The following is a 21,445-nucleotide window of genomic DNA, read 5'->3' as shown; positions in this document are numbered from 1 at the left end:
TAGTTTGTATGATTAATTTTATCAATTTTCCTGACCTGCTTTGCCACTGAAATAAATATGACAGCTGCAGTGCTGCCTCAATTCGTTCTCTTGCCAAGTGAGCTGCTGAGATGTGTTTTCTTGTTGATCGCAGACTTTGGTAAATATCAAGTAAATAGACTGAAGAGGATTCATTTCAGCAGCTTGGATTGTCAGGACTTCAGCCCGAGAGCACATCCTTCACCGAGGAGACAAAGGGAGAAGGAAAGCTCCTGTCCCTCCCCAAAAAAGCAATCAAGAAATCCTTGTGGTGCACCAGGCTGCTGCCAGCCTGGCCTGTAATTAGCAATGTCAGCAGATGTCTTGGAGGAGGCTCCTGAAGCCTGGGTCCTGAAAAGGAGCCCCATGGCCAGCCAGCTTCTGTGGGGGGTGTGTGGGTCAGGGTGGCAGCAGAGGTGGAAGTGTTGGGCACGGCTGCCCCAGCCCTATTCTACATCTCAGAACCGTCACGGAGAAAATCCCTCACCAGATTTTCCACTGTGGTATTGTCTCCTGTCCCTCCTCAGCAGAAGGTGGCCCAATGGGCCATGGGTTTAGGGAGCACCAAAATCCTGGCTGGTGTGGGTGACGTGAGCGGGGAGTTTTGGTGACAGGGTGATAACCTGGCTTTGCAACCTCCTCCAAATGGATGGGCAGTGTCCAGTACCCAAGTGGTCTGTCCCAGTGAAATTCAGCCAGGAGTGAGCTGAAGGCTTCCTGCCTTCCAAGGAGTCTCTCCCGGAGATCTCTTTCCATGGTGAGGCTGGGAGTGTGGTCAGAGCAAGTCTTCCCCCCAAGGCAGATGTTACCTGTGAGCACACAGCCAGCCCTGAATCCTGACCAGGCCCTTGAATCCCGACTCTTGCTGCCCTTGCACGTGGCTTTTCACGGGCAGCTCTGATTGCTGCAGGGCTCTGCTGGCGTGGCAGGACCCGGGCTCTCTTGGAGTCTAGGGGACCCTCGCTGTTGGTTATGCATATGGTGCATTGCTGTGCACATGGAGAATTTAAAACATTAGGAGGGAAATGGTTGTGTTAGCATATCCGCCATATGGCCCGTTTAGCTGGTGTGGCAGGAGAGAGAGGGAAGGACTGAAATATCTCTGCTCACTGCTGCCCTTTCAGCCAGCAGTGTGTCTGATGCCACCATCTCTGTGATGGTGGTCCTTGCCCTCAGGACTTTTAGGTGATTTAGAGAGATTTGGGATCAATCTCAAATCCAACCTCAAAAGCAGCTGTGTCTCCCCTTCATGGTGGTTGTGCATTTTTTTGGGGCAGGACTCCCCTGTGTGAGTGCCTGGAGCACCAGAAGAAGCCAGGGCCAGAGCATCCAACCAGATTAGGCAAATGAGGATGTGATATGGGTTTAATTTCTGGAGCAACTCCTAATGGTGATGTGGACAGGAGTGATGCTGCTGGGGCAGCACTCAAGCACTGTGTGCTCTGCCCTGTTTGAGGTGCTTTGGCTCTCTGAAAGTATTTATGGCTATGCCTGAGGAAGTATGCCTACTTATTCCACAGGCATAGCCTTAAATACTTTCAAAGTAGTGCTGGAGCAGAGTGCTGAGCAGAATTTACTGGTATGGAAATCCTTACCAAAGTTATCTAAGCATTCAGCTGCCCCAAAAGTCCCTCAGTGGATGATGCTCCCAGTGTTACCAGCCCCACCTGTACAAAAGCCTTGAGTGTGCCTAGTCTTCCCCAAGAAATCATGACGTTGGAATAAAGTCAGGGACACCGGAATAAATTCCAGGTGTTGTTTTGCGCCTATGCAGACTTTGGCTGCAGTTTATATATAAGCTTTATTCCTATAAACAAAAGCCTTTGGCTGATTTCTAACAGTTTTGTATCTTTAGAGCCTCTGCAAGCAAGGAATGCTGCACAGAAGGTTTTGCAGTCTGGTGGAAGATAGAGATGATCCAGTGATCAGTAATTAACCAGCACAAGCCACGGCCCAGCCCTCTGTCCGCTGCAGATCTCAGCGAAGCTGCCTTCGGCTGTCACATCCAAACACAGGGAGAGAGGGGAAAAAATAGAAACTCCCAGCCTCCAAAACCAAAAAGAGAACTTGTGAATGTGACCCAGATAAACACGATGCAGGATGGCATCCTTGAGTCAGCAGAGAGCCTCAAACACCTGCTCATGCGACCTCCTCCACCCTGGCATGCTGGAGGAGGCTGCAAAGGCTGGGTGGCTGCTGCAGCATCCCAAAATGGTCCCCCCAAAACTGCCACAGCCTCCAGCCTGGCTGTGAGTTGCCAGCTTTGGCTCAAGAGCTCGAAACCAGGGGGCAGGATGAAAGGGGGCACCGTAAAGTGTCTGTAACTGAATATAAACCCGGAGACATAGGGCTCCCCTGCTGCCTCTGCTCCAATTTCCTGCAGATTGACTGTGCTCCCATCGCTTTACCTTTCGGAATTATTGCATTATTACCATTACTAAGGTGATAATTTTCATTAACGACTTGCTGCTGGAGGCTGCGGAGTCCAGGACTTTCCATCAGAACAAAGGTCTAGCTGGCTGCAGGGACTCCCCTCTCCTTGTCTTTGCACCAGGTGGGGCACTCAGGGACCAGGAGCCAGTGAAAAACACGTCCCTGCGTTTGCTGCCCTCGGGTGGGGCTCCAGACAAGGGGGCAAAGTGGTGTCACCCTGCCGTCACTCCTTGCATGGATGTGCTCTTGGACAGAAAGCCAAGAGCTGCAGGTCCAGGTTTTGTGCAGGGGTCTGTGCTGCTGCCAGACCCGGGCTGGCCCAGGTAAAGGCACTCTCTTAAGGAACACTTTTTTGGGAGCAGATGCTACAGCCCACCGCCAGGAGTGGTTGGACCTGGGTGGGCTGAGCTGCTTTGGGAGTTGTGCTGTTGTTCTCCTTGACTGTGTTATTTCATAGGAAGGTTTACGTTGGAAAAGACCCCTAAAATCATCGAGTCCAACCAATAACCTAATACTGCCAGGCCCACCACTAAACCATGTCCCTAAACACCACATATATGCACTTTCTGATCACCTCCAGGGATGGTGAATCCATCACTTCCCTGGGTAGCCTGTCCTAATACCCAATCTAAACCTACCCTGGCATAACTTGAGGCTGTTCCCCATTTAACCCAGCCAGGTGAGTGCTGCCCAGACCAGCCCAGGGAGTGTCCAGCGTGGAGCTCACACTCAGCGTGCCTGTGCCAAAGGTCTCCAAGCCAGCTCCAAACTTCCCCAGGCCCTGTGAGCTCCAGGGCTCCCTTCTGGCTGTTGGTGGAGCGGCACAAGTGATGGTGGCACCACGGTGGGGCCTCCCAAGATGGATCAGCAGCTCCGGTCCTGCTGCCAGTGCAGTGGGCTGTGATGACCAGAGAGAGCTGGGACCATGAATGCCTGGGAACATCACCAGTCCACCAGGGAGCAAAGAGCAGCAGCACTCCTTCCCATCGAGATGTTCCGATGGCTGCTGTGTTGACTGGGCATATTTTTTACTGATGCAGATCACCTTGGTCCAGCGAGGAGCTCCCGCAGCAGCCGCTCCTCATCAATTCAGATACCCCCCTCCCCTCTTCTCAAGGACTTCTGAGAGCAAAAGGCTTGTGGCTACAAAGATTTACACCCCCTCAGCAAGGGTTAACCTCATCTGGCAGCCACTATTGTCTCAGGACAACTTGTCAGTCTGTGAGAACGTGCCGTAATGGATTTGAAGTGGATTGCTTAGCCCACGGAGAGGGTGATGCTGTATTTATTGAATAGACATTAAAAAGAACATTTCTCAATTTCTCAGCACTGAACTCGAGGTCAATGGATCTTTTTGGCACTGACATGCTGAGTCAACTCCTAGCTTAAAGCTTTTAGAAGGACCAGGGTTAGATGAAAGGATTAGACTCCGTCTTTAGCGTTTCCCTGGCAAAATCGTTGGGTGCTAAATCATTTATGTTGCTTTGCGGTGCTTGGCTTGGCCTCTCACTGTTACCTTGGAAAAGAAAAAAGAAAACATTCTTCCCGTTTTTCGGATTGAAATGACACAAGTTGATTATTCCCCCTGTGCTGCTCTGAGATGGGGCGGATACAAAGCGAACTGGGCTCCTAACGCTGCTGCTGAAGGGGCTGCAGAGCCCTTTTCCCTGGAGAAGGAGGTGGCTCTGTGGAAAGAGGTGGTGCCAGCCTACCTACCCGATGCAGAGAGGGCTCGCTGAGCGATAACAAATGCCCCTGCACCAGTGAGACAGAGTTTTAATAATGAACCAGGGATTGATCACGGCAGCCCCGAGAGCAGGGCTGGCCTGGCAGCACCCTGTGGGAGCAGGAGCTTCCCTCCGCCCCTGCCTGTGGGGCAGGATCCAGCCAGGGCTCCCTCGGTGGCAGGGAGGTTCTGCCAGAGTGCCAGGCAGCAAACGCGGATTAACTCCAAGGGGTTTGAAGAGGAGGGGATGAGGTTATGCTCTGCTCGCAGTGACGGCGGGGTAAGTCTGGAGCGTGGCACTGGCTGCAGGAGGTGTTTCCATAGATTCCAACCTCCTTGGTGTCATGCACATCTCTGCTGTTCCCTGTGGCTTCAGGCAATTTTGTTTAGGCCCATTAGTGTCACACTAAGGGCACTGCTGGACAGGTGGGTTTGGATAAGCCTGTCTAGCCTGAGAAAGCCTTGGGAAAGGTATTTTTGGAAAGGGTGCCAGCCACAGAAAGGGTGGTGAGTGATGAGAAGCTGCTGCTGTGCTCCTGCTGTGCATCCCTTGTCAATCACGCTGGCTGCTGGGGAGAGACGCACTCCCGCATCGATTCCAGTTCCTCTCGGCAGGATCACGGGGTGGACGGAGCAGCATTTCCTGCAGCACAAGAGGAAGGCAGCCCTCTGCCAAAGCACTGCCAGATCTGGCTGAAGGTGTCCCTGCCCATGGCAGGGGGGCTGGGCTAGGTGACCTTTAAAGGTTCCTTGCGAACCAAACCGTTCTGCAATTCTACGATTCTACCTTCTCCCGCAGCCTTTCTGCTCGCAGGCAGTATATCCCGCGCTGGCAGCTCGTCCATGCTCCGCAGAGCCCATCCCACAGCCCTTTTCCCAGGCCAAATCCCTGTTGCAACCAGCACTTCCCGACTGTTCCGGGCCTTCTGGTAGCGGTGCAGCAAATAAAATGCAATCCGCCTGTATCATAAAGTCCAATAAAAATGAAACTGAACATCCACTTTGCAGACAGCAAGTACACTGTAAATTTATGAGATCATATCTCGTGGAGGACAGGGTACTTAAGGGGGGAAGGAAGGGGCTGGCAAAAATGGGAGAGAGCGGCCGAGGGGTAGTAAATATGTTTTCAATAATGAAGAGGCCCGATTACCCTCTTTGCAATAAAAACGTGCACAAGGCAGAGCTGCCGTAAAAATTACTCCCGAGCAGCCTGGCGTATTTGCACCTTGTCATCTTGTCAGCTCCGTGCAAATTTCCGAGGCGCCGGCAGCGGGTCGGCTCTGCGGGGCTCCTCCCTCCCCACCCCCAAAAAAAGCCATTTCCTTGACAGCCCCGGCATGGCAGGTCCTGTCCGCCGCCCCCTCCCACCCCGCCAAACGCACCGGTTCGCCCGTAACCGTGGCAACCGGCGGGATGCAGGGCTGGAGGGATGGAGGGAAGCATCCCCCGGGTGCCACGTGTCCTGGGTTTCTCTCCAACCAGACGAAGGCGGTGGGAAGCACAACGGGATTGGGGATGTGGCTCCTTGCGGGCTCCACGGTGCATGGCCAAGAGCCCCGGTCACGTCAGCAGGTGACATTTCACTTTCTTGGGATGCGTGACGCATCCTCCTCCGGCTGGATGGTTCCACGTGCTCTCCAGGGCACACCGACAGCGCTGGGTGCTGCTGAGATTCATGTATTTAAAGGGAAAAAAAAATAAGCATTTTGTCTTGTGCCGGGACAAACCAGAGCAAAGGCTGAGGCCTGACCTCTTTCAAGGTGCTTTCTCAAGAGGTGAGTGTTTAAACTTACTGAAACGAGGGGATATAAACAGCCCAGGAGCAGCTTCAAGTAGTCTGAAAATCAGCCTGAGCTGTCCTCAAATAAACCACTGCTGGGCCCAGAAGAAAGCAATTACACAGGGGCTTAGCTGAGCTGATTTAACAAAGCTGCAGTAATTAAACCTCATACACTTCAGGCAGGGGATTCAGCTCCGAGTGCTATCAGGATCCTGTCTCGGAAGGAAAATCTTTTTGGTGTGAGCAGCTGAGAGGATTTAAACCAAGGTAATTCTCCTTTCCCTCTTTCCTGCCTCTTGGCTGAGACACTGCCCTGGTGGCTGCCAGCGGGGTTAGCAAGGATTTCTTTTGTGGAGCAAAGACAGAGCAGAGAACTCCCAGCCTGGACACACAGCCTGGAGCTGCTTTAGAGGACCCAGCAGGCAGCTGGCTGCTGAGGACAATTTACTGACTCCATCCTGCAGCTTCAGTGTAGAAAATCCCATCCTTTGGGGTTCACGACCCCGACTGGGAGCCTGCTGAAGCTAATGGGAGCCTTTCTCCGGCCTTCAATGGGCTTTGAACCGCGCTGCTGCGGCGGAGAGAAAGCGCCGAGTGCCGGGGCCCCACTGGGGACAGGGGGTGGCCAGGGCTGGGTGCTCCCCCACAGAGGCAGCCCCGCTGGGGAGCACGAGCCCTGACCCGCCGCTGGAAGCACCGTCGGCGTGCCGGGCGTCCACAACGGAGCCACGGGCTGCGGGGATGGAAAAAAGGAACCGTGGTCGTGTAGCTTGACCTCTCCTATTCAAAGCGAGATCAAAGGAGGGCCAAGAAAGAGCAGAGGAGGCTTCTGTGCCCAGGAGCTGAATGGAAGATGAATGGGAAAAGGGTTTGGGGGGGAGCTGGGGGCTTGGGATTGCAACAAAGCCGTGGGATTCAATTAGCGGGAGAAGTTGTTTCTGGGATGGCGGCACTAAAGGGATGCGGGTGGGGCAGGGAAGGGGCATCAGGGAGAAGGGGTGTTCTCCATGTCAAGGGTGCAAGTGTTTGCGTGGAGGGACAGGAAAGGGTGGGATGAGGGTTCCTGAAGGTCTCCAGCTGGTGGTTAAAAGGGAAACACTGGTGAGTCTCAAGAACAGTGGGTGAAGGAGGCTTTAGTGAGCAGCTGGTGGCATCATTGGGTTAATGTGGGATATCTATTCCTGGGAAAGAGGAGTCTTGGAGGTGTGTGGGTGACCCATCTCTGTCACCAAGGGTGGGAGGACAGGGGAGAGCCTGTTTCTGATGGTTACTCCTGCAGGAGAAGCTGGCCAGGGATGTGGAAGGTGCCCTGTTAGAATTGCTGGGAAATGACTGAACTGGTGCAGAGGGTCAGGAGGAAGGAAGGAGAGCCCTGGATCTATGCAGAGGTTCCTGGACTCCAGCACTGGCTGACCATGCCCAGGTAAGGCCCCCAGGGAAGCTGATCTTGAGGGGGAAAAATCCCTTAATGAGAGGAGAGCCTGTCACAACTTCCTGCAGGCGCGGTTCAGATCACGGTGTTGCAGGAGAAAGGGAGCACAGGAAAAGAGCTCAGATCTGAGAAAGAAACCTGGGGGAGATGAAAAGTAGGTCAGGCCATGAAGATCAAGTACAGAAGTGCAGCGTGCACATGCAGAGACAAGATCAGAGAAGCCAAGGCACATGGTGAGATGCAATTAGCAGGGGACATCAAGTGTAACGAGAGGCTGCTCTAGCAGTACCTCAGCAGTTGCTGGAGGACCACAGAGGAGTTGGTTTGGTATTTGGGGACAGGGAGAGCACTCAGCAGATGATGCCAAACAAGCAGCATCACATTTGTTTTCCCCTAAGAAGGTCGGCTCTGATCCTAATTAAGTACTAAGGAAAAAATACACTTATCTTTAAAAAGGGAGAGAAGTAGGAAAGGGATGATTATGAAGATTTCAGTCTAACTGCAGTTCCTAGAGAAGTACTGCAACCTGTAGTCAAACTTGTAAAAACCTAGGAGAAAACAAGGCTATGAGAACAGGTAACACGTGTCACTTCAAGGGAAAATTGTGTCAGCCCAGTAGGCTCTCCTTGCCTTTGTCCAGAGGAGCTGTGGATGCCCCATCCCTGGAAGCGTTCAAGGCTGGGCTGGATGGGGCCCTGAGCAACCTGGGATAGTGGAAGGTGTCCCTGCCTGTGGCAGGGGTTTGGAGTGAGGTGATCTTCCATGTCCCTTCCGACCCAAACCATTCTGTGATTCTGAGTAGAAAGGCTCAGGAGAGGAGGCAAACAGCGGGAGCTGAGCGTGCTGGGTTTGCCAGATGTTACTGGAAGGGTGGTCTCGTAACTTTCTCATCTTCTTGAAATTCTAGAGGCTGAAAAAGCAGCCAGAAATTCAAACTCAGACTCACACTGAAAGGATTTGTTGAACAAGTGTTCAGCCGGGCAATGCTGGTATCTGCTAGTGCTCCATGTTTTCATTTGTGACCCAGGAGCATGGAATGGGACTGCAGTTGTTTCCAGCTGACACAAGCCTAGCTCAGCTGGAGAACCAGACCAACAGGCAAAAAAACTCAAATAAATGGGAGAAAGCGTCTTGGGAAGGAAAAAAAAAAAAAAAGACTGGAGCCACATTGGTTTGGGACCTTTAGACATAAGGCTAGTGGGAAGTTTGGTCTGGCAGGTGAATAGGTGCAGCTTCCACATGAGATGATGGACTAAAATACATAGAGGGGGAAGCTGGCTGACAGAGAGGATTCTGCAGGGAGAATGGACACGGTCAGCTAGCAAACAGGACAAGGAAAATGGCTCAAGTATCCCACTCCGTGGGTGAAAAACATGCAGAGCATTGAGAAATGTTCAGCAGGTTGTGCCTCATACTAGAGCTGCAGAAGTCTGGGCCAGGGGGAGCTCTGATGTTTTCTCAAACCAGTGTGGTGCAAGGTTAAGGGATGGAATTCTCCCCTTTCCCATCCTGCCCTTGTCAAGTGCAGGTCCACCAGAACTGATGAAGACACTGCAGTGTAAATCCAGACCTGGGAGTGAATGTCCCCTTTGGGAAACTTTGACAGCCCAGGAGCATTTTGGAAGGAGAGAACAGAGGAGGGGGAGAAGAAGAAGAAGAAAAAGGCAGCGGCTGCAGCCGGTCACTGAGGTGGAAGGAAGCTTTGTGGTGGGCTGTCCCCCAAGCAAACAAGGGCCCCTCCTTGCAGGGAGGAAAGGACCTGTTTTGAGACCGCACCTGGAAACAGAGGGGTCTCAGCCCCTTCTCAGCCTTTTCATTCTTATTGTGGAGGGAGCCCCAAACCCCACATTGTGTGTGAGCCTGGAGGAGCAGTTTCCACCAGGACACAGCTACTGAGCCTGTTGCAGGGAGAATATTTAATTTCAAAGCCCAGCAGAACAAGTGCAGCTGGGGGGTGGAGCTGTGCTTCTCTCTCACCTTGTCCAGAAGTTGGAACGGCAGAAGAAACGATCTGATCGCGGTTTTTATTGTGCTTCTCCCCTTCCCCTCTACCAGGCAGCCATAAACCAGGGATAATCTGTAATTCTCCCTGCCTAATTGTGCTGCCCGGCCACCTGAGCGAGGAAATGCCTTCCCTCTTCCCGGCTCTCCGGTGCCGGCAGGGACACGGGGCCAGCGCCGGCTGCCTTCGCAGCTGCCTGCCAAATCCTGAGATCCAAGTGTTCCCCGAGGTAATCATTTGCCGGGATGCTAACTGGGCCGTCCACAGAGTGAATTAAAAGGACATTCCTCCACCGGCTCCGAAGCTGTGGGAATCCTGTGGCTGTGCCCAAAGGGTAGGGGTGGAAATCGCAGAGAAGTAACTGGAGCCTGCGAGCCTGTTTGCAAGGAAATTAAACTAAAAATGTGTAGAAAAACAGCCGTGGGGCTTCACATTTCAAACTCAGAGTGGCATCCAGTAGGTCTGAAAAGCTGTTTAGCATGTGAGCGCTGGCTCACAGAGTGCAGAATCTTATTTTCGCTAAAAATATTAGAGCTCTTCCCCCCTTCATTATAACAAAATGAAATGGGGAAGTGACCATTCGCTTGATCCAATCCAACTAAAAACCAATTGCAAGCACCCAGTGCTAGGCAAGGCATTTCTTTTCCCATTCCTTTTCCCCTCCTCTCACAAAACATCAATTTTCAATAGGTTTAACCCAGAGCTGCCTGTTTTGCTATGAGTGGCAGAAAAAGGCAAAAAACCCCAACAAAACAAAGAAAATAACAACAACAAAAAAACCCCAAACAAACAAACAAAAAAACCCACAAAAGAAAAAACCAAACCAAAAGACTGCACACACACACACACGCAAAAAAAAAAAAAAAAAGGACCCCACAACACCAACCTCCAAACCGCAAGAACTTTAAAATCAATACTTTATATTGTCTGGGATTTTTTTTTTTTTTTTTTTTTAAAGCTCAACACTTTTGATGAAAAGGTGTCAGCCCTGCCCGGCTCCCCGAGGAAGCTCCCTCTACGGGCGATGCTGCGGCAGCGTTGCTCCAGCTCCACGCCGCATCCTGCTGCAGAATCCCACGGGTCAGCCCTGCACAGTGGGCATTAACACCGCAGGAGCAGCCAAGACTTCCAGACGGTAAAACTTTTAGATTAAATCCTCCTTTTTTTTTTTTTTTTTTTTTTTTTTTTTTTTTTTTTTTTCCAATAAGGTTTAAAAAAAATAAAATCACAAACCCCTTGCATTTTCATCTGAAGCAATAGGATGCTCTGGTGCCACCAGAAATGGCATCAGCGTGGCTGCCAGAGGCTGTGCAAAGGGGTGGATGTGCTCAGCTCTGAATGAAAATTTGCATCTTGTGATGAAAATCCACCTTATTGCTTTGGGAAAGTGCTTCTGTATTTCTCTTCGTAAAGGAAGCGGTGCCTTGGTGGGGAAAGCAAAGCCATTTGCACATTTTGGTGTCTGTGTTCAGTCAAAATTTAACAGACTCATGTGGAATACACTGAATTTTCCACCTCAGGTGCTCCTGTGATCTCTGTCAGTGCAGCTGTTTGCTGGGCTGTGATGGAAAATGTTGGATTTTAACCCCACATAAAGGTTTGGAAAGTGCTTCTACTCAGCAAAGCCAAAGTTTCAGAGCCACCATCAGAATGGGCATAAAACGCCATAAAGACATTTCGATTCTGAAATATTGGCACGTCCTTAGAGTAAGTTCAGGGTCAAAGGGAGATATGCTGTAGCTGTGAAATCAAAAATTCCCTGCCTCTGTGGAAGGTTTGGAGCTTGCCAGGGGCAGGAGATCTGCCAGAGAGCACTTTGCAGCGCAGAGCTGAGGCTCAGCAAGCGGGAGCAAAACTCTTGGGGGCAGAGGCTTGGTCCTTCAGGGAAAAGAACCAGTTTATACTTTTGCTGGTTCTGAAGAGAAAATTGGTGCATGTTCCTGGTCTGTTATCCTCCTCCAAGAGATGATGTGACAGCACGGGCTGGAGCAGAGCTCCTCTGAAGGGTAAAACCTGACTGTGGGCCACTGCAGGATGCGAAATAAATCCGTGACTGCCAGTCCAAATCCCCCCGAAGCTCCTGGGGCGTTAGGGGAGGGGCACTGAACGCCAGAACTCTCATGAAAATGCTTGTCACCTGCTGTGGTGGGTGGTCTGTGGCTCTGGAGGTGGCAGGGAAGAACAGAGGGTGTCTGGGCTCAGAGATGTCCCCGACAACCCCGCAAAGCTGAGTTATGCGGAGTCGTCACGTTAACGTACAGCCGGGGAGAAGGATGGGAGAAATACTGCCACGCACAGATCCATATTTTTCTCCACGGAGTAAAATACTGTGTAATTTTATCTAGTTTCTATGAAACAGTTTATACTCCTTGTTTATTTAAAAAAAAAAAGTGGAGGTCGAGGGGGGGGGAAATCCCCCATATTTCACTCCCTCTACTGACAGGCTATGGAGGAAAAAATAGATGGTTTCTTCTGCATTTAATATTTCAAACCAAGTAGACCCAAAAGAAAAGGCAGCAATTAACCACAAGTACCAGCAATGCGCTCCTTGTTTTTCTTCTCTCTGGATTTGGCTACAAAGAATCAGTTTAGTATAAACTTATTTCCAGTCACGTTAAACCTTTTAGCAATAATTTTCCAAGCTACGCAGGAAAGCAGCGCAGCCACGCTTGTCTTCCCAGATTTCGGAGGTGGGACCCGCATCTCACATTTGCTCAGGATTTAAAACCCTTTACAGGATGGTTAGGAAATGGTCAGCACATACCTGACCACACGTTGGAGTAAGCTTTATGCACATACACAGGGAAGGAAATTTATAAGCCTGGCAGAACCCCAAAAACGGGGCCAAATGGTGAAGTGGGCATTGACTGTGGTGCAGGTTCTCTACCTTTGGACATCCATATTTGTGCTTGTACACGCAGGGCGATGTATTTTGCCTCCTCCCACTGCAAATTCCACGTGAGCCCTGCCTGTGGCTCCGTGGCAGGAGCCTGAGCATCACCTGAGCATCACCTCGCCCACAAATGAACCATTTTGCCATCACTGCTTGGTTCCTTGACACCTAAATAGCAGGATTAGCTGGACCCTCATCAGGAATGCAGCAAGGACACAGAGTTCCTTGCCTTCCTTCCCCACACAGCCTGCACCCAGAGCTGGCAGCATCCTGTGACTAACTCTTCTAGACTGGATTTCTCCAAGGGACGGCCGGCGCTTAATTTGGCTGACTCCGCGCTCTGCAGGAGCTCTCATCCATGCCAGCTCGAGTCCTAGCAAAAACCCATCATCATTAGCCCTCCAAAGGCACAGCTCGGATATTCTCCACCCTGTTCCTGCAGGCTGGGCTGCTCTGTGCGTTCCCACAGACCGAAATTCCCCTGGTGGGCTCAATTACAGCAATCAGCCTTCATGCTCTTTTCCATGGCACTGCCGCCTCCCGCTCCGCACGGACACCCTCCCGGAGCAGCAGCTTTCCCACAGGTGTCAGGGGAGATGACACTGCTCCTGCAGCTACACCAGGCCTGTGGGCAGGCTCTGTGCTGTTCGGGGGCTTGTCCCTGAGGGGGTTGTCCTAATTGCAGCCATTTGGGATGTACCCTGGCTCTGCACTCGGAGGAGCTGGTTGGAGCGGAGCGCTGAGCGTGGGGCTCTCCTTGGGCAGGATCTTCGCTCCTGCTTGCAGCAGATATTTTTCTGGTGCGAGGCGGGGCTGGGCTGATGAGGATCTGGCCGGTGTGCATTTCTCTTTGCTAACGCTTTGGCAGCCTCTCAATGAACAAACCACTAGAAAACAAATCTGGAGCAGCCCTCGGCTGCGGTGGCCAGACCTCGGCTGTTAACTGGGCTGAAGAGTACCAGCTGCTCTGCTCCTGCCCCAGGGAGGAGAGGCCCTTCTGCTGTGGTCTGGGGATGAGAAACATGCCTGAACCAGCTCCTGCAAACTGGGATGGCTTTTAGACTCCAGCTCTGGATCCAAATCTAAATTTCATGGCTTTACATGCTGCCTGAACCGATGTCTTGGCTCCAAATATCTCTCTGCTCTAAAAGGGCAAATAATACGGTGGTGACAAACTCTTTTTCTGCCCTTGGCTCTGTGTAATGCTGACTTTGAGGTGCTCTGGCTTGGGCTTCCCCAGCTGCATTGCTGCAGCCAGGACAGTGCTTGAATTGAATTCCCTTTTTCCACCCCTCTGGCAGTGGGTGCTGACTGGGCGTAGTGACCTGCCTGGATTTGTGCCTCAAGCTGGGAACATGTGGGGCAGGTTGCTTGAGCCGTGGGGGCTTCCCCATGGTAGGAACAGCTGTGCTCAAGGGGGACAAACCCTCTCTGGCCGGGGATGGGGAGCCAGGGTGGCCTTCCCAGCTCTCCCTGCATTGCCCATCTGACCAGTTTATCCCCACCCCCCTCTAATGCCGGTGGAGCCCTTCCCACACCTTGCTGATGCTCTGCTCCTGAGCTTGGCCCCCTCCCAACCCCCATAACTCGTGTCTGTCGAGCCTGAGGATGTTGTGGAGCCAGCCTGTGTGGAGATGGTTTCTGGTTTGGAAGAGCTGTGTGTAGGGTGGGTAATGCTGGGGGCTCCACTCCCAGCAGCGTCTAGGCAAGGGGGAATAAGGACAGAGGAGGGAACGTGTTATTTTGGCTCTTGCAAGGCACTAACTTTCCTATCTCAGGAAAGGACTGAGCCTGGAAAACCTCTCGCTCTCCCTGTGTTTTCCAGCAGTGCCTGTGCAGCAGTGGGGTAATGCTGGTGCTCAGACACCAGCTGTGGTCATGCAGGGCTCTGCATCTGCTGGGTGAAAGAAGAGATATCGCTGTCATAAATGGGAAAGATTCAGCAGAAGAAAGGTATTTTCCTATTTGCATAAATTTTACTGGTGTTTCATAGTTCAAAGGGTGTTGCCCAGCTTTGCCATGGGTTAAAGAGTGAGGGAGGAAACCACACTTGTGTCACACAACATCATCTCCATCCTTTCCAAATGGGAAACCCTGGGTGAGCTGCTCAGCAGCTTTGTCCCAGGTTTGCCCTTTGTGCCAGTGGCTGGAGTGGGCTGCAGCTCTTGCTGGGCTGTGACAAGCAGCAAGAAGCATCCAGGGTGCCACAACACCCCTGCCTGTCCCCTATGGCTGGGGACACGGCCATCCCTGGACAAAAGGGTCCAGCGGCACTGAGCTATGGCGGGGCTTATATTACAGATGTGCTGCAAAATCCGTGGGTGGGGAAGGAGACGGGTCAGCTGAAATCCTGACCAGTCCTCAGCAGCACCTCTGAGGGGCCACCGTGACCCCAAAGCTGTTGCGGGAGGTGGGCTCGCCCCTTGAGCTGGGTTCCCTGGTTTGGTGCTCAGCTCCCACCCTGCTGCTGTCTCCCACCTCTTCTCTCCTCCTAGGATTCCCCTCCTGAAGCCGCCTCAACCTGCTGTGGCACCTTCTGTCAAACGCTTCACACGTTTGTCACCAAAATGTTTTGGCAGCAGCAGCATCTCTAGGTTTTGACATAATCCCGACAGGAGACTTTCTCAATTATTACTAATGGAACATTATGCTCCTCTTTGGGAACTCCTGCATGAATAAAAAGGGTCATTAATGACATCTGCGCAGAGCCCGGAAATTATTAGTCAATGCTGATACAGTTTTATTTTATTTTTTTAATTTTTACATATATATTTTCTTAAGCTCCTGCTAATTTCCCACCTTGCCTCCCACCCCCTTCTCCAAAGTCTCCCGTGCGAAGTGGAGCAGAGTGGGTTATTGTCAACGTTCTCGCTTTTGTGCAGGTAAATGCTCTTCCCCTCCCACCCTTCCTTCCCTTTTATTCCCTCTTGGCTTCTTTAAAGATTGTAGCTCTTGTTTCAGTCCCAAGAGATCCCGTCACACCTTTCTCTGGGCTAGGTTTTATTGCCAGTCACGCTCAAATATTTCTCGGACTTGGAGAAATCAATATTACCCCGGTCCTACCAAGGCAGTGCTGGAGAAGGAGCAGTAGCCTGTGTCCTGCTGCCTGTGGACCTCAGGGTGGGCTGTCCCCATCCCTGCAGGATGCTGGTGGCACACTAAAGATGCTGGGAGAGGGACCGGAGGTGTCCCCAAGTGCCACGTAGCGTCATGCAACAGCTCAGCTCGGATTGTTTTAGAGGACTTTCTAGACAGACAAGCAAATCATTGGGGTTTTTTCTGTCCTTCTGCCAGGTATTCCATTTCCTCTGCTCGATGCTCCTAAAAGTTACCTGGAGAAGGCTTTTCCTTTACTTTTCCCCCCAGATTTCTGCAGCAATTTGAGGAACTGTGACAGAGCCCTATAGAGATGTGACAAACAAAAGGTGTCTCTGCCCTGAGCCATTTGAAAAGGCTCTGCAGGTCGTGACTGCTGAGGAGGTGAGAGGTGGCATCTGTCCCTCGTCCTGTGTTGATAACAACGTGCGGGTCTGAGCTCTGGGCCGACGGCAGTGGCACATCCAGCAGGACAAAACCCGGAGGTCGTTCCTCTCGCTGCATCGCTGTGCCAGCACAGGAGGTTTGGAGGCACATGTAGGGCTGGGGTTTATTCCCAAAAAGAGGAAAGGGGAGGTTTGAGAGGATGGTTAGGCTTTTGGTGGCATCCCTTACGGCCTGTGGAAGAGGAGGAAACTCATGTCTTCACTGACTCAAATCTTGTTTTTCTTTTTTGGGTCAGTATCAGTCGAATACGCAGCACAGAGGCTGATGATGGTGCTGGTCTCTACCCAGCAGGGAGGATGGCGGTGTCCTGAAGCCAGCTACAAGATGTCCAGCTCCACAGTGAGTGTTTCCAGTTCTGCCTGGTGGGACACTCTTCCCAACCCATCGGCTGTGACCATCGGCTGTGACCTCGGGGGACACGGCTGCTGTGGGGCTTTGCTTGTCCACCAAGGAAAACAGGGAGCACCAGCTGGGCCACAGGACTGAGTGGGAGATGTGACAGCTGTCTCCCAGGGCCTGGACTCATTACAGAGATGCTGCATGTCCCTGGGAAAGGCCAAGCAGGGACCGCCAGCACCCGTTCACACCTGGCACCTGGGTTGAAAGGTCGGCGCGGTAACTCTAAAAATGAAACAACTAAACAAGAAATAGACTCCTTCAAAAGAAAAAAAAAGGGAAAAAGTCCCTGAGAGGAAAGGTATTTCAACCCCTTTTTGATTTATGAGCTACTATAGGATATTGAGACGTTATTTACAATCGATAAACGCTCCTGCAAGGCTCCCGCCGGAGCCATAGACCCCGCCTGTCAGAGTGGAGACCGGTCAGCCTGCTCCACTGGAAGTGCCAGCCATGTCCTGCTGGAGCAGGCTATAAAGCTGGACGCAGCTGTATATCTTTCAGAAAATGGGCCTGGTTACATGTGTCTTTGGGCAGCTGACACAGGGATATAGTTTAGGGCTAAGACAGCAGTTCAGTAGCAGAAATCAGCATCCCTCACCCTCGCCAATAACGAAATCTCTTGCGCAACGTAGAGCACTCCGTGGCCTTAAAAGGTGCAAAATGGAGTTGTTCACTTGACTTATAATGGAATCGGGCCAATTTCGAAGCAAGAGCTGGGTTTTATTCTAGGATTTTATCAGTAAAGGGGGATTTGCAAACACTTTAAGGAGGTGGGGGGGTTGGAAATTCATTCAGCATAAAATTGCATCCTGGCCAAATTCCAGTTTGGGTAATTACGTTCTGTCTCTATAGTGGCTGCAGGACAAAGGGCCATTCATCACGCTCCAAAGTGCTGCAAAAGGCTCCCATGTTCCACCGGAGAAGTGCCCGCGTTTGAATCCAAGCGAGAAAGTTTTCTTCCCGTGCTCCGGGCCACTCCGGAGGGTAATGGAGCTTGGCACTGCTTTTTAGGATCCTTTTGGGTGAGATAGAGGGGCAAGGACCTTGTCAGGAGCCGCTCAGGCTCCAGCAAATCTGGGTAAGTAGGGCGCTGAGCAAAATAGATTCCTCGCAGCCTCCCGTGGCTCGCCTTTCACCCCAAGGACATGTTTGTCTTTGCAGAGCGCCACTGGAGCTCCAGGGGATCCCGCTGGAGCAGAGGAGCTGGATTTCCTCTGTGCAAACCTCCCGTTTTGGAAATGCCTATAAGCAAGAAACTGGGTCGCATCCAGCTGAGCAGGGCTCAAGGACTTGGGGTGCGTTCAGAAGCAGCGCAGGGGAGCCTGGAAGGATGTGGGTGCTCTGCCTTCTTTTTCCCAGGTCTCCATACAGCTAGAGAAGAAGCAATTGCAACCCTTCCTCCTGCTTTCCAGCTAGAGATGGTTGTGCTTAAGCAGTGGATCACGGTTTTCAGTGGAGCATTGGATATTAGGCAGGAATTCTCGACTTTGAGTGTGGCGAGGCACCGGCACAGCTTTCCTAGAGAAGCTGTGGCTGCCCCATCCCTGGAAGTGTCCAAGGCCAGGTTGGACAGGGCTTGGAGAAACCTGGTCTAGTGGAAGGTGTCCCTGCCTATGGGAGAGAGGCTGGACTAGATGATCTTTGGGACACCTTCCAACACAGACCTACGACTCTAGGATTCCTTAGCTCCCTGGTAGCTCTCTTTGCAGCCACTCTCTGTCCGGGCAGCGTGGGGCCCCACGGTGGCAGCCCCAGTGCTCAGGGAGAGGCCAGGTGAGGAGGCAGCAGCAGGAGCAGCAGCATCTCCACGGGGTGAAGGAGCCTTGTCTGCATGGCCCCCACCAGCTGACCTGCCAGGGAGCATCCTTGGCCTACGTGCCTTGAGAGTGTCCCTTTAAAGCAATTTGTAGACTGTTATCCTGTATCATTAACCTAATTAGTGTAATTGCCGCCATTTATGTAATGAGTATAAATACTGGAGGAATCCCATAATTAGGAGATGTAATTAGGTAATTAATAGATGACATGGTAACAAAAATCCAGGGGAAACTTTGCAAGGTGGACAGTGCGTGCGTGCGTTTTGTGCACGTTTGTGTGGCTGCTCTTGCCAAGAACAGGGTCTGTCACAGATGTGCTCTGGTGCCTGTCTCAGCCTGGAGCCCCTCCACATCCCGTGGGCAACGTAAAGGGACCTTCAGGTGACGTGAGAAGGCTCTCCTGGAGCTCTACAGACCTTGCAGAGGAGATCTGGAGAGCCAGGATTCGCTTACGGGGACGAGCAGAGCTGTGGCCGTTACCCTGCCACACGGACACAATTTGCTTTCAGACCCAAGGTGAATTTAGCAAGGCCTGAGACGTTCCTCAGCCCTACTGGAAGGTGGCTGGAAGTCCCATTTGCCCCATAGTGCCTCTGTGCCACGAGCACAGCTGGAAATAGCATACGACAGCTAGCTCCTGCACCAATAGCCGGACCAGAGGGATGATGAGGAGCCCCGGGGTGCACTCATCTGTCTGATAAAGTCTCATTTTAGTTCTCCTGTGGGCTTGGCTTAGAAAAGAGATTGGAGCTGGCAATTGCGTTTGTGCTGTGAAGAGCTGATAAAGTTCCTGCTGTGCCTGAGGAGCATTTTTTTAGTGTCGTGAGTTGTGAGTGATTGAGCTGGGCCCTTTCTAGCTGTTGAAATGTTGACTTTTTCCTGCTGCTGTTTCTTGCTCCTCCCAGCCTGTTCACACTTCTAAAGAACTTACATGTCCAGATGTATTTGAAGAAAATAAGCTGCAGATAAAGAAAGTTTTTTCTTTGTTGTTTTTTGGTGTTTTGTTGTTGATCATCTGGCTGGCACTTGCCAGGAGGAGTCACTACCACCAGATTTCAATACCTGAAGGTGGCCTGGGAAAAGAACTGGGGGCACTTTTGGCAAGAGGCAAAAGGGACAAGTGGTGATGGCTTCAAACTGACAGAGAGCAGGGTTAGATTGGATATTGGGAAGAAATCCTTTAGTCTGGTGATGGTGCAGCACTGGAACAGGTTGCCCAGAGAAGCTGTGGATGACCCATCCCTGAAAGTGCTGAAGGCCAGGTTAGATGGGGCAGTGGAAGGTGTCCCTCCCCACAGCAGAGGCTTGGAAGAAGATGATATTTAAGATCCCTTCCAATCCAAACCATTCTGTGATTCTGTGATAAGCCATAAATCTCTTGATGTAGGACGTCTCCCCTGCAGAGGGTTCTGGGCTCTGCACCTTGACCGGTGTACTCTGGCTTATTTTGAAGAAGCCACCGACTTTGTGGCTTTTACTCTTGGCCTCTCCACCTCCCTTCTGCAGTATGTTCTCTCCAAAGGATGAGCTATTTCTCACTCTTTGGAGGAGCACTGCAGCCAGCAGGAAGCGACCCCAAGACGTGCATCACTGGAAGCGCCAGCTCGCAGAAGAGGCCGGAGTTTGTGCAAGCTTTGGGTGGTCAAAGGCTGTGGAGTCCCTGGGACCAGCAGCTAGAGGGAGATATGACCTCACGCTGAGGGCCGGCCTTGCCTGTGCCATGGATTCCTGTCGTGATGCCAAAGAAAATCCTCCCTGCTTTCGAGTGCTCAGGGCCCATGTAATGAACAGCCATAATGCAGACTTCATTACATAGCACAAGTAATTCTCGGGATTGAAGACTTCTGAAATGGCTGCTGCTGCAGTTTCTGCCAAAGTATTTCTTAGTCCCTGTCTACCTGGGAAGTTTTATCAGGTGTATCACGATCCGTGGGTGTAGGTCCAGTTACACCAGAAAGGGTCTGTCTAGACATTTTAATTCCAGTATGAAAAGGGCCTTTCTTTCCTTTAGCGTGAATTTGCTTGCACATACCCTTCACAAAATCAGGGCCTACTTCATCAGTGGAAGAGCTCCATGTCATGTTTAATCACCCACCCTGGCCTGCATCAAAGCCCCCTCTGCCCCGAGGCCAGCGCTTCCTGCTCCTGCAGTTTCCCTGGCTCACGGATGGGGAAGTGGATTGGTGCTTGGCAGCTGCTGGGCTGGAGGTGGATCTTTGTGTCCAAAGCAAGCACGTGGCCTTGCAGGAGACTTCTGCAGTCTTTCAGCTTAACCTTCCTCTGCCCCTCTCTGCTTCCCGGTCCCTTGTTCCATGCTCCCCAACCTCCCACTCCGATGGGATGTGTCCCATGGGGCACCATTAGCTGAATATATACATAAAGGAGATCCTTCCCCTTATCCGGTTTGGGGGTTTGCCTACTGAGACACAAATTTGCAAGAACAGTGTTGTGTTTTGGCTCATTTTCCACCCAGTGAGCTCTGAGGCCCATGTGATCTCAGCTTGAAACCTGTTTCGAGGCTTTGCAGCCCATTGCCCTCTGCAGAGCTGAGCGAGGGTGCTACAACTCCTACCCTGTGATCACTGAGGGTGACTCGGCTGCCGGCTCTCAAAGTGATGGACTGTGAGGAATATCTGCTTCCCTCTGCCCTGGACCATCACATGGGTGAGGATTGTTGCTATTTTTACATTTTGCCCTAATTTTGATCTTGTCTTTGCCCTCGCCTTTGCCCTCACCAGGCACCAAGGATTGATTTATTCCTGTTGCCGTGTCCAAACTACTTTAACAGAGACCTCCACGGTGGGTGCAGAGCAGCTGTACTTGCTCTTGTTCTCCTTTCATGATAAAACCCCTTTTTGCTGTGTTTCTGTCTCCCCTTCAAGGTCTAACTCTGCCTGAGTCCTGCCAACTTTCATTTTGTTCCTGTATTTCTTGATTTCAGATGTGTCTTCCTTGGCTGATCTCTCCCCCACCTCATCTTCCTTCCTTTGTAGTCCTGATGATGTGTGAACACACTTTTCCTATCAGACATTGTTCCAGGCTCAAAGCCTTGTTTGAGTGGTTGTCCCACCTGGGTTTCATACTCCAACTAAAATAAATAAATAAATAAATTGCATTTCCTCCACGTTCAAGCCCTTAAGCTCTTCAGTTGTGCAGTTATGCATTAATAGTATTGCAGTTCTGCCCTGACTTTGTGCATCTTCTCTAGTGAGCCCCATTTATCTCTCCAGGATCAATCTGAAGTTATCTTCTAGGAATGACCAGCTGTTCTCCAAAGCTGTGGCCAAACAGGCTTCCATGGAAAGCCACAGATGTGAGTAGAGACCTGGGTGTAAGCAGCCTAAAGGGAGCAGTTGTCTGGAAGAGGGAGATGGAGCAAAGCTTTAACTGGGAGCAGTGAAT

At 51.6% G+C, this 21,445-nt stretch overlaps 1 long non-coding RNA gene across 2 annotated transcripts; it reads left to right on the top strand.

Annotated features, from left to right (window-relative positions):
- The first annotated feature begins 6,084 nt into the window (after positions 1–6,084).
- LOC120756514 (uncharacterized) lies at positions 6,085–12,907 on the top strand. Of its 2 annotated transcripts, none has more exons than XR_005702166.2 (4): positions 6,085–6,224; positions 7,237–7,380; positions 10,350–10,526; positions 12,313–12,907. It is a non-coding gene; the product is annotated as an uncharacterized LOC120756514 (long non-coding RNA). The 2 variants fall into 2 exon arrangements; XR_005702164.2 differs by having other exon boundaries at positions 10,912–12,907.
- The last annotated feature ends 8,538 nt before the right edge of the window (positions 12,908–21,445 follow it).

This window comes from Hirundo rustica, chromosome 9 (assembly GCF_015227805.2).
Source record: "Hirundo rustica isolate bHirRus1 chromosome 9, bHirRus1.pri.v3, whole genome shotgun sequence".
In the NCBI taxonomy this organism is placed as follows: domain Eukaryota; kingdom Metazoa; phylum Chordata; class Aves; order Passeriformes; family Hirundinidae; genus Hirundo; species Hirundo rustica.
This window is presented reverse-complemented; position numbering and strand designations above follow the sequence as displayed.